This window comes from Rhinopithecus bieti, unplaced genomic scaffold, assembly GCF_001698545.2.
Source record: "Rhinopithecus bieti isolate Rb0 unplaced genomic scaffold, ASM169854v2 scaffold_4666, whole genome shotgun sequence".
NCBI classification, from domain to species: domain Eukaryota; kingdom Metazoa; phylum Chordata; class Mammalia; order Primates; family Cercopithecidae; genus Rhinopithecus; species Rhinopithecus bieti.
The window spans coordinates 1019943-1031377 of NW_016804530.1; the positions used below are offsets into that span (position 1 = coordinate 1019943).

Genomic DNA, 11435 nt, shown 5'->3' on the forward strand with positions numbered 1-11435 from the left:
AAAAAAAGGGTTTTGTTTTTTTTTTTTTTTTTTTTTTTTTGAGATGGGGTCTCTCACTCTGTCGCTCAGGCTGGAGTATAGTGGCACGATCTTGGCTCACTGCAACCTCTGCTTCCTGGGTTCAAGCGATTCTCCTGCCTCAGTCTCCCGAGTAGCTGGGACCACAGGTGTGCACCATCACAACCGGCCAATTTTTGTATTTTTAGTAGAGACAGGGTTTCACCTTGTTGGCCAGGCCGGTCTCAAACTCCTGACCTCAGGTGATCCGCCTGCCTCGGCCTCCCAAAGTGCTGGGATTACAGGCATGAGCCACCGCGCCCGGCCTTGTTATTATTTTAAATAAGTATGAAACAGTGCCTACCCCCCGTAGACAAAGAAACTAAGGAGGAAGCAGTAAGATTTATATTCTGAATTCACGATTTCAGGTGTGCACCACAACGCCTGGCTAATTTATTTGTATTTTTAGTAGAGACAGAGTTTCCCCATGTTGGCCAGGCTGGACTTGAACTCCTGACCTCAAGTGGTCCGCCCACCTCAGCCTCCCAAAGTGCTGGGATTACAGGCATTAGCCACCACACCTGGACAGATTTCACTTTTATTTTCACAAAGTCAGTGAAATCTCATTAATTCAGATTCTATAAAATGTCATTAATATTTTACCTGAGGTTGAGCTAAAGACCTCTAAAATATTCTGAAGGTAGAGTATAAAAACAGTAAGGTTAACAAGATCCAACCAATTAAGTAGAAAACTTTTTAGATTTTAATACCCTGTATATACTTGACAAAACAATGATCTCACTTCTCCTTTCTTTTTTTTGAGATGGAGTTTCGTTCTTGTTGCCCAGGCGGGAGTGCAATGGCGCAATCTCGGCTCACCGCAACCTCTGCCTCCTAGGTTCAAGAGATTCTCCTTCCTCAGCCTCCTGAGTAGCTGGGATTACAGGCATGCACCACCATACCTGACTAATTTTGTATTTTTAGTAGAGACGGGGTTTCTCCATGTTGGTCAGGCTGGTCTCAAACTCCCGACCTCAGGTGATCCGCCTGCCTCAGCCTCCCAAAGTGCCGGGATTACAGGCATGAGCCACCGCGCCCAGCCTCTCTCTTCTTTCAACAGTTGGTCAACAGGACCAACTGTGATTAAAGAGAAAACCAAAATGATACCATTTTGAAACCCCGTCTCTACTAAAAATACAAAAAACTAGCCGGGCGCGGTGGCGGGCGCCTGTAGTCCCAGCTACTCGGAGGCTGAGGCGGGAGAATGGCGGGGAACCCGGGGGGGGGGGTTTGGGGGGGCCCGGAGCCCCCCCCCCCCCCCCCCCCCGGGGGGCCCCGCAGGACCCCCATTCAAAAAAAAAAAAAAAAAAAAAAAAAGAAAAGTCTATAATATTGACTTTTACAAATTGATCTTATGCCTTGAGCCACCTCCACTGTGTTTGTTACCAGTGCTGTTTGGCAAACAGAGAATGCCAACTACTAGGCCCATGCTAAAAATAAATCAGAGGGCCAGGTGCAGTAGCTCACGCCTGTAATCCCAGCACTTTGGGAGGCCGAGGCAGGTGGATCACCTGAGGTCAGGAGTTCAAGACCAGCCTGGCCAACATAGTGAAACCCCGTCTCTACTAAAAATACAAAAAAAAAAAAATTAGCTGGTCTTGGTGGTGGGCGCCTGTAATCCCAGCTACTAGGGAGGCTGAGGCAGAAGAATTGCTTGAGCCCAGGAAGCGGAGGTTGCAGTGAGCTAAGATCGTGCCACTACACTCCAGCCTGGGTGACAGAGTGAGACCCGGTTTCATAAACAAATAAATAAATAAATAAATCAGAGAAGGTCCTGGTTCCTGTGCTCAAGGAGTTTATAACCAAGTCAGAATGTAACTATTAAAAAACAAAAAGCTTATCACACTAAGAAGTACCTTGGCAGAGATGATAGTGTTAAGAAAAAAAACAAGAAACTTCCTTGGGCTTTGCCCAGGATCCACTCCTGTATTCAGAGACCTGACCATCTTTAAAAACCCGCACAGTGGAACATGCCAGCTATTCAGGAGGCTGAGGCAGAAGGATTGCTTGAGGCCAAGAGTTTCAGACCACCCTGGGCAGCATACAAAGACCTTGTCTCAAAAATAAGTAGGCCGGGCGCGGTGGCTCAAGCCTGTAATCCCAGCACTTTGGGAGGCTGAGACGGGCAGATCACGAGGTCAGGAGATCGAGACCATCCTGGCTAACACGGTGAAACCCCGTCTCTACTAAAATACAAAACTAGCCGGGCGAGGTGGCGGGTGCCTGTGGTCCCAGCTACTCGGGAGGCTGAGGCAGGAGAATGGCGTAAACCCGGGAGGCGGAGCTTGCAGTGAGCTGAGATCCGGCCACTGCACTCCAGTCCGGGGGACAGAGCGAGACTCCGCCTCAAAAAAATAAAAAAATAAATAAATAAATAAGTAAATATTAAAAAATAAAAACCTGGCCAAGCGTGGTAGCTCACACCTATAATCCCAGCACTTTGGGAGTACAAGACGGGTGGATCATCTGAGGTCAGGAGTTCGAGACCACCTTAGCCAACATGGTGAAACCCTGTCTCTACCAAAAAATGCAAATAAGCTGGGCGTGGTGGCACATGTCTGTAATCCCAGCTACTTGGGAGGCTGAGACATGGGAATCGCTTGAATCCAGGAGGTGGAAGTTGCAGTGAGCTGAGATCATGCTACTGCACTCCACCCTGGGTGACACAGTGAGACTCTGTCTCAATAAATAAATAAAATAAACAAAAAATAAAAACCACATCTGGCCGGATGTGGTGGCTCACGCTTGTAATCCCAGCACTTTGGGAGGCCGAGGCAGGTGGATCACTAGGTCAGGAGATCGAGACCATCCCGGCTAACATGGTGAAACCTCGTCTCTACTAAAAATAACAAAAAAATTTAGCCGGGCGTGGTGGCAGGCGCCTGTAGTCCCAGCTACTTGAGAGGCTAAGGCAGGAGAACGGCGTGAATCTGGGAGGCGGAGCTTGCAGTGAGACGAGATCACGCCACTGCACTCCAGCCTGGGCAACTGAGCTCAACTCTGTCTCAAAAAAAAAAAAAAAAAAAAAAACCACATCATTGTTATATCACAAGGCATTTCTGAGGAGCAACTGGGAGAGTGAGTATCAGACTCAGGCACTATAGAAACTATCATAGGAATTAACCTGGCAACTGGACCCAGGACAGAACGGCCAGTCAGTCCCCTAGGCCATTTCCATAGAAGCAGACACAATCTGGCTCAATGAACATAGAAGTGCTGCTTTTAATCTTTGCATGTCCTTAAGCCAGGTGGAAGACAGGATGCTTTGTTACCAACGACTAATGAAATGAAGAGATGGACTCATGTCATCTACAGCAGATGCAGAGTAGAGAGGTAGGGTTTGAAGGCCGGGCATGGTGGCTCAGCTGGTAATCCCAGCACTTTGGAAGGTGGAGGCAGGCAGATCACTTGAGCCCACAAGTTTGAGACCAGCCTGGGTAACATGGCAAAACCCCATCTCTACAAAAAAATACCAAAATTAGCCAAGAGCATTGGTGCATGCCTGTGGTCCCAACTACTCAAGAGGCAAAGGTGGAGGACTGCTTGAGTCCAGGAGGCAGAGGTTACAGTGAGCTGAGATCACGCCACTGCACTCCAGCCTGGGCGACAGAGAGACCCTGTCTTTAAAAATGTCTTTAAAAAAATAAAAATTAAAAAAAGAGAAGTAGGGTATGATAACCAGGCAGCAATTAGGGCCGCCTCTGAGAATTTTAAACCAGGAGCCACTTGGTCATGACTTTAAAAACTGTATTTCTGGCAATGATTTCTTGGAATGACACCAAAAGCACAGGTAACCAAAGAAAAAGTAGACAAATGGGATTTCATAAAAATTTAAAATGTTTGTGCATAAAAAGACACTACCAATAGAGTAAATGGCAATTCACAGAATGGGAGAAAATATTTGCAAATCGTATATCTGAAAAGGAATTAATATCCAGAATACATAGAGAACTCCTAAAACTTAACAACAAAACAACCTAATTCAAAAGTGGGGCCAGGTATGGTGGCTCAGGCCTGTAATTCCAGCACTTTGGGAGGCTGAGGCAGGTGGATCCCTTGAGGTCAGAAGTTCGAGACCAGTTTGGGCAACATGGCAAAACTTTGCCTCTACTAAAAATGCAAAAAAATTAGCCAGGTGTGGTGGCACACGCCTGTACTTCCAGCTACTTTGGAGGTGGAGGTAAGAGAATTGCTTGAACCCAGGAGGCAGAGGTTGCAGTGAGCCCAGATTCCACCACTGCACTCGAGCCTGGGCAAGAGAGAGACTCTGTCTCAAAAAAAATTTAAAAAGGGTGGAGGGGGCAAAGGACTTGAATAGAGACATTTCTTCAAAGAAGATAAACAAATGTCCCAAAAGCACACAGAAGGGTGCTCAACATCCTAATCATTAGGGAAATGCAAATCAAAAGCACAATGAGATACCATTAGAATGACTACTATTTTTATAAAACCGGGAAATAACAAGTTTTGGCAAGGATGTAGAGAAATGGAACCCTTGTGCTCTGTTGGTGGGAATGTAAAATGGTACAGCTGCTGTGGAAAACAGCACGGAGGTTCCTCAAAAAACTTAAAAACTGAACTACCATATGATCCAGCAATTCTACCTCTAGGTATGTACCCAAATAATTGAAAGCAAGGTCGCAAAGAGTAGCAGCATTCACAATAGCTGAAACATGGAAGTAATCCAAGGGTGCATCAACAGATGAATGGATAAGCAAAATACATACAATGGAATATCATTTTATCTTAAAAAGGAAGAAAAATTCTGACATATGCTGCAACATAAATGAACCTCAAGAACATCATGTTAAGTGAAATAAGTCAGTCAAAGGAAGACAAATACTAAGCTGGGTGCAGTGGTGCCCACACGTAACCCCAGCTACTTGGGAGGCTGAGGCAGAAAGATCGCTTAAACCCAAGAGTCTCACACCGGCCACACAGTTAGGCCTCATCTTCAAAAAAAAAAAAAAAAAAAGGCAAATACTGTATGATTCTACTTATATGACGTACTTAAAATCATAGACAGAAAGTGGAATAGTGGTTGGTAGTGGCTAGGGTGAAGAAGAAATAGGGAGTTACTGTTTAACGGACACAGAATTTTACTTTTGCAAGACAAAAACAGTTCTGGAGGTAGACGGTGATGCTTCCAGAATATGAACATACTTAATACCACTGAGCTGTACACTTAAAAAATGGTTAAGATGGTAAATTTTATATGAATTTCACTACAATTAAAAAAACTAGGTCCAGGTACAGTGGCTCATGTCTGTAATCCCAGCACTTTGGGAGGCCAAGGCGGGCAGATCACTTGAGGTCAGGAGTTCGAGACCAGCCTGGGCAAGTGGCAAAACCCCAACTCTACTAAAAACACAAAAATAAGACAGGTGTGGTGGTGAGAGCCTGTAATTCCAGCTATTTGGGAGGCTGAGGCACAAGAATTGCTTGAACCCAGGATGCGGAGGTTGAAGTCAGCTGAGATGATACTACTGCACTCAGCCTGGGTGACAACGGAGTGAGACTCTGTCTCAAAAAAAAAAAAAAAGAAAAGAAAACAAGGAAAAAAAAACCCTACGTTTCCATAAAAGGTCATATATTGTGTGATTTTCTTATTAGAATCTTATTGGAAATATCTAGAATAGGCAAATTCATAGAGATAGAAAGTAGATCAGAGGTTACCAGGAGCTGGGGGGAGGAGAGAATAAGGAGTTATTGCTTCATGGGGAGGGTTTCTGTTTGGTATGCTGAAAAAGTTTTGGAAATAGTGGTGATGGTTATACGACATTGTGAATTTACTTAATGCCACTGAATTGCACATTTAAAAACAGTTAAAATGGGCCAGGCACAATGGCTCACTGCTGTAATCCCAGCACTTTAGGAGGCTGAGGCAAGAAGATTGCTTGAGCCCCAGAGGTTGAAGCTGCAGTGAGCTGCCACTACACTTCAGCCTAGGCCACAGAGTGAAACCCTATCTCAAAAAAATTTAAATAAATAAAATTAGTTAAAACGGTAAATATTATGCTATGTATATCTTACCACAATAAAAAAATTATAAGAAAATCTACGCTCCTTATTTAAAAAAATCAAAACTACATTTCTATCCCACTAAGAACATACCAAGTGCTTATTATACACATTATGTCTACATAGTAAGACTTATTGAATAAATGAACAGTTAAGGAAATGGAAATCTATGCAGGCCATCAGAAGTAATGCTTATAGGCTGGGCGCGGTGGCTCACGCCTGTAAGCCCAACACTTTCGGAGGCTGAGGTGGGTGGATCGCCTGGGATCAGGAGTTCGAGACTAGCCTGGACAGCATTGTGAAACCCCATTTCTACCAAAAACACAAAAATTAGCTGGGTGTGGTGGCAGGCGCCTATAATACCAGCTACTCAGGAGGCTTAGGCAGAAGAATCATTTGAACCCGGGAGGCAGAGGCTGCAGTGAGCCGAGATCGCACCATTGCACTCCAACCTGGGCAACAGAGCTAGACTCTGTCCCCAAAAAAAAAAAAAAAAGAAGCAATGCTTATAGACGCAGCTGGCAAAACATGGAGACATTAACATTAAAATGTGTTTGTTTCTTCAGTTTTAGATTTTTTTTTTTTTTTTTGAGACGAGTCTCGCTCTTCGCCCAGGCTGGGAGTGCAGTGCACAATCTCGGCTCACTGCAACTCCGCCTCCCTGGTTCATGCCATTCTTCCTGCCCTCACCTTCCAATGGCTGGACTATAAGCGCCCGCCACCACCGCCCTACTAGTTTTTTGGTATTTTTTTTTTTTTTTTAGTAGAGATGGGGTTTCACCGTGTTAAGCCAGGATGGTCTCGATTTCCCTACCTCGTGATCCACCTGTCTTGGCCTCCCAAAGTGCTGGGATTACAGGCTTGAGCCACCGTGCCTGGCCTTCAGTTTTAGATTTTAATAAGAAAAGGCAAGATATGGAACTGTGTACATGAGTGATTCCAACTATTACAAATGCGCCCAGTGGCAGGAAACAAGAAGGAAATATAGCAACTGTAACAACGGTTCTCTAGATACTAGAGCTAGGGATGATTAGGGTGGGGAGATGGAGATTTTTCTGTATTTTCCAAAATGTCTAAAATGAGCACATTGGCGGGGCATGGTGGCTCATGCCTGTAATCCCAGTACTTTGGGAGGCTGAGGCAGGTGGATCCCTTGAGGTCTGGAGTTCCAGACCAGCCTGGCCAAGATCACGAAATCCCCTCTCTACTAAAAGTACAAAAATTAGTTGGGCATGGTGGCATGTGCCTATAATTCTAGCTACTCGGGAACTGAGGCACGAGAATTGCTTCAATCTGGGAGATGGAGGCTGCAGTGAGTTGACACTGTGCCACTGCACTCCAGCCTGGGCAACAGAGCAAGACTCCATCTCTAAAAAATAATAATAATAAAATAAGCACGTTACTTTCACAATTTACATTATTGAAGTTTTTGTTCGTTTCAAGGTACATGTCCAAGATGGTCTGGCTACAGTCGAATGCTGTAGGATCAAGATAGGCCTAGGTGCACTGTAGTTATGTAGCTACGAGCAGCTAGTCCTGAGCATTCAAACCACCACTGACTCCTCTACTCCCTGCCTATAACCAGACATACACCAGAGTAGCACCCAAAATGAAGGCTCCCCAATTGGTCTTATCATATCTTGGATGACAACCTTATTTCTGGACACAAATAGTACCCTTCCTTTCACTTGACCATGGCCACTCCAACTCCACATGGCCAGAAGTGGCTGGGTTTGAGTCAAGCTCTGCATGGTCAGTAGCCTCAAATGGAAATTTACTTTGTGCTTCAGTATGTCCAGATCTAACTACATTCAGATCAGGGGGATAATGGCATTGCCTCAGAATTTGCAGGTCAGATCACCGAGTTGTTTCAAGGGATCTGCAAACTCTTTGAATACCTACATTCAAAGTAGTACATGATAACAAAATAACTCAATTGCAAAATGAGCAAAAGAGCTAAACAGACATTTCTCCAAATAAGATATGCAGATGGCCAATAAGAACATCATCACCATTGTCAGCCATTAAGGAGATGCAAATCAAAACCACAATGAGATATCACTTTACACCCACTAGGAGACATACAATTTTTTTAGTGGGCAATAACAAGTGTTGTTGCGGATGCGGAGAAACTGGAACCCTCATAAATTTGAGTGCAAATGGCCAGGCGCGGTGGCTCATGCCTGTAATCTCAGCACTTTGGGAGGCTGAGGCAGATGGATCACCTGAGGTCGGGAGTTCAAGACCAGCTTGACCAATATGGAGCAACCCCGTCTCTACTAAAAAAAAAAAGTACAAAATTGGCCGGGCGTGGTGGTGCATGCCTGTAATCCCAGCTACCTGGGAAGTTGAGGCAGGAGAATCGCTTGAACCCAGGAGGTAGATGTTGCGGTGAGCCAAGATCGCACCACTGCACTCCAGCCTGGGCAGTAAGAGTGAAATTCTGTCTCAAAAACAAACAAACAAACAAACAGACAAAAAATTTTTAAAAAATACATTTTAGTGCAAATGCAGGCCGGGTGTGGTGGCAACACCTGCAATCCCAGAACTCTGGGAGGCCTGAGGCAGGTGGATCACCTAAAGTTGGGAGTTCAAGACCAGCCTGCCCAACACGGTGAAACCCCATCTCTACTAAAAATACAAAAAACAGCTAGGAATGGTGGCACACGCCTGTAATCGCAGCTATTCCAGAGGCTGAGGCAGGAGAATCGCTTGAACCCGGCAGTGGGGGGTTGCAGTGAGCTGAGATTGTGCCACTGTACTCCAGCCTGGGTGACAGAGTGAGACTCCGTCTCAAAAAAAAAAAGAAAAAAAAAGACAATGAGTAACTGTTTCAGATATCTGATGACACCAGGGAGACTTGACAACTAAATGTGATGTAGGATCCAGGATCGGGTCCTGAAACAGAAAAAGGATATAGTAGGACAAACGGCAAAATTTGAATAAAGTCTCTAGATTAGCTAGTAATATTGTATTAATGTTAAATTTCTTGTTTGGATAATTTTGATATAATTATGTACAGTTTTGACATTAGGTGAAGTTAGATGACAAATACACAGAAAGTTTGTGGATTATTTTTGCAAGTTTAGTGTAAGGTTAAAATTATTTCAAAATAAAAGGGCCGGGCACAGTGGCTCACGGCTGTAATCCCAGCGCTTTGGGATGCCAAGGCGGGTGAATCTCCTAAGGTCAGCAGTTCAGGACCAGCCTGGCCAACATGGTGAAACTCATCTCTACTAAAAATATAAAAATTGGCCAGGTGTGGTGGCACATGCCTGTAATCCTAGCTACTTGGGAGGCTGGGGCAGAAGAATTGCTTGAACCTGGGAGGCAGAGGTTTCAATGAGCTGAGATTGTGCCATTGCACTCCAGCCTGGGCAACAAGAGTGAAACTCCATCTAAAAAATAATAATAATAAGGGGCCAGGCATGGTGGCTAAAGCTTATAATCCCAACACTTTGGGAGGCTGAAGCAGGTGGATCACGAGGTCAGGAGATCGAGACCATCCTGGCCAACATGGGAAACCCTGTCTCCACTAAAAATACAAAAATTAGCTAGGCGAGGTGGTGTGCCCCTGTAGTTCCAGCTACTCAGGAGGCTGAAGCAAGAGAATAGCTTGAACCCGGGAGGTGGAGGTTACAGTGGGCCGAGATCACGCCACTACATTCAAGCCTGGACGACAGAGGAAAACTCCGTTTCAAAAATAAATAAATAAATAAATAAAATAAAATAAAATAAAAAGTTGAAAAATAATATATGGCTGGGAGTAGTGGCTCATACCTGTAATCCTAGCACTTTGAGAGGCTGAGGCAGGAGAATCGTTTGAGCTCAGGGGTTTGAGACCAGCCTGGGCAACATAGTGAGACCTCATCTCTACAAAAAATTTAAAAGTTAGCTGGGTGTGGTGGTATGTGCCTGTAGTCCCAACTACTCGGGTGGCTGAGGTGGGAAGATGGCTTGAGCCCAGGAGATCAAGGTTGTAGTAGGCTACGTTCGTGCCACTGCACTCCACCTTGGGCAAGAGTGAGTCACTGTCTCAAAAAAAAAAAAAAAAAAAGTACATGATGCAGGTCAGGAATTGGCAATTTTTTTCCGTAAAGGGCCACAGAGTAAATACTTTAGACTCTGTGGACCATATGGTTTTTATGGCAACTATTCAACTCCACTGAGTAGCATTAAAGCACCCAAAGACAATATGTAAATATATATGTATAAATATAAATAAATGGGTGTGGCTGAAATGAACACTGAAATTTTATTTTCCTGTAATTGTCACCTATGTAATATTACTATTCTTTTATTTCCCATCATTTAAAAATGTAAAAAGCAGGCCAGACATGGTGGCTCATGCCTGTAATCCCAGCACTTTGGGAGGCCAAGGCCAGCAGATCACGAGGTCAGGAGATGGAGACCATCCTGGCTAACACGCTGAAACCCCGTCTCTACTATAAAAAAAAAAAAAAAAAAAAAAAAAAAGCCAGGCATGGTGGCAGTCGCCTGTAGTCCCAGCTACTCCAGAGGCTGAGGCAGAAGAACGGTGCAAACCCAGGAGGTGGAGCTTGCAGTGAGCTGAGATCACGCCTCTGCACTCCAGCCTGGGCAATACGGCCAGACGCCGTCTCAAAACAAAAAAGAAAAATGTCGGTGGCTCAAGCCTGTAACTACAGCACTTTGGCAGGCTGAGGCGGGTGGATCACGAGGTCAGGAAATCGACACCATCCTGGCTACCACGGTGAAACCCCGTCTCTACTAAAAATACAAAAAATTAGCCGGGCGTGGTGGCGGGCGCCTGTAGTCCCAGCTACTCAGGAGGCTGAGGCAGGAGAATGGCGGGAACCCGGAAGGCGGAGCTTGCAGTGAGCTGAGATGACACCACTGCACTCCAGCCTGGACGACAGAGAGAGACTCCGTCTAAAAACAAAAGGAGAAATGTAAAAAGCATTCTTAGCTCACAGACCATATAAACAAGCAGTAGGTCCAGGTTTGGTTCACAGGCTATATACAGTAAGAAGATCCCCACTCTAGGTCAGAATTTGCTAATGTGTGCTTCAATTTAAAAAAAAAAAAAAAAAAAAAGCTGGGCGCGGTGGCTCAAGCCTGCAATCCCAGCACTTTGGGAGGCCGAGACAGGCGGATCACCAAGTCAGGAGATCGAGACCATCCTGGCTATCACGGTGAAACCCCGTCTCTACTAAAAATACAAAAACTTAGCCGGGCGAGGTGGCGGGCGCCTGTAGTCCCAGCTACTCTGGAGGCTGAGGCAGGAGAATGGCGGGAACCCAGGAGGGGGAGCTTGCAGTGAGCTGAGATCCGGCCACTGCACTCCAGCCTGGGCGACAGAGTGAGACTCCGTCTCA

General features: G+C 45.2%; 1 protein-coding gene and 1 pseudogene across 2 annotated transcripts in view; one reads left to right on the plus strand and one right to left on the minus strand.

The window, feature by feature from the left end:
• The window catches only part of RNF185 (ring finger protein 185), a 49101-nt gene that overhangs the window by 34682 nt on the left and 2984 nt on the right, over positions 1-11435 (minus strand). The gene's annotated exons all lie outside the window — the stretch shown is intronic.
• Positions 10717-11435, plus strand: part of LOC108527593 (small nuclear ribonucleoprotein-associated protein N pseudogene) — a 9220-nt pseudogene continuing 8501 nt past the window's right edge.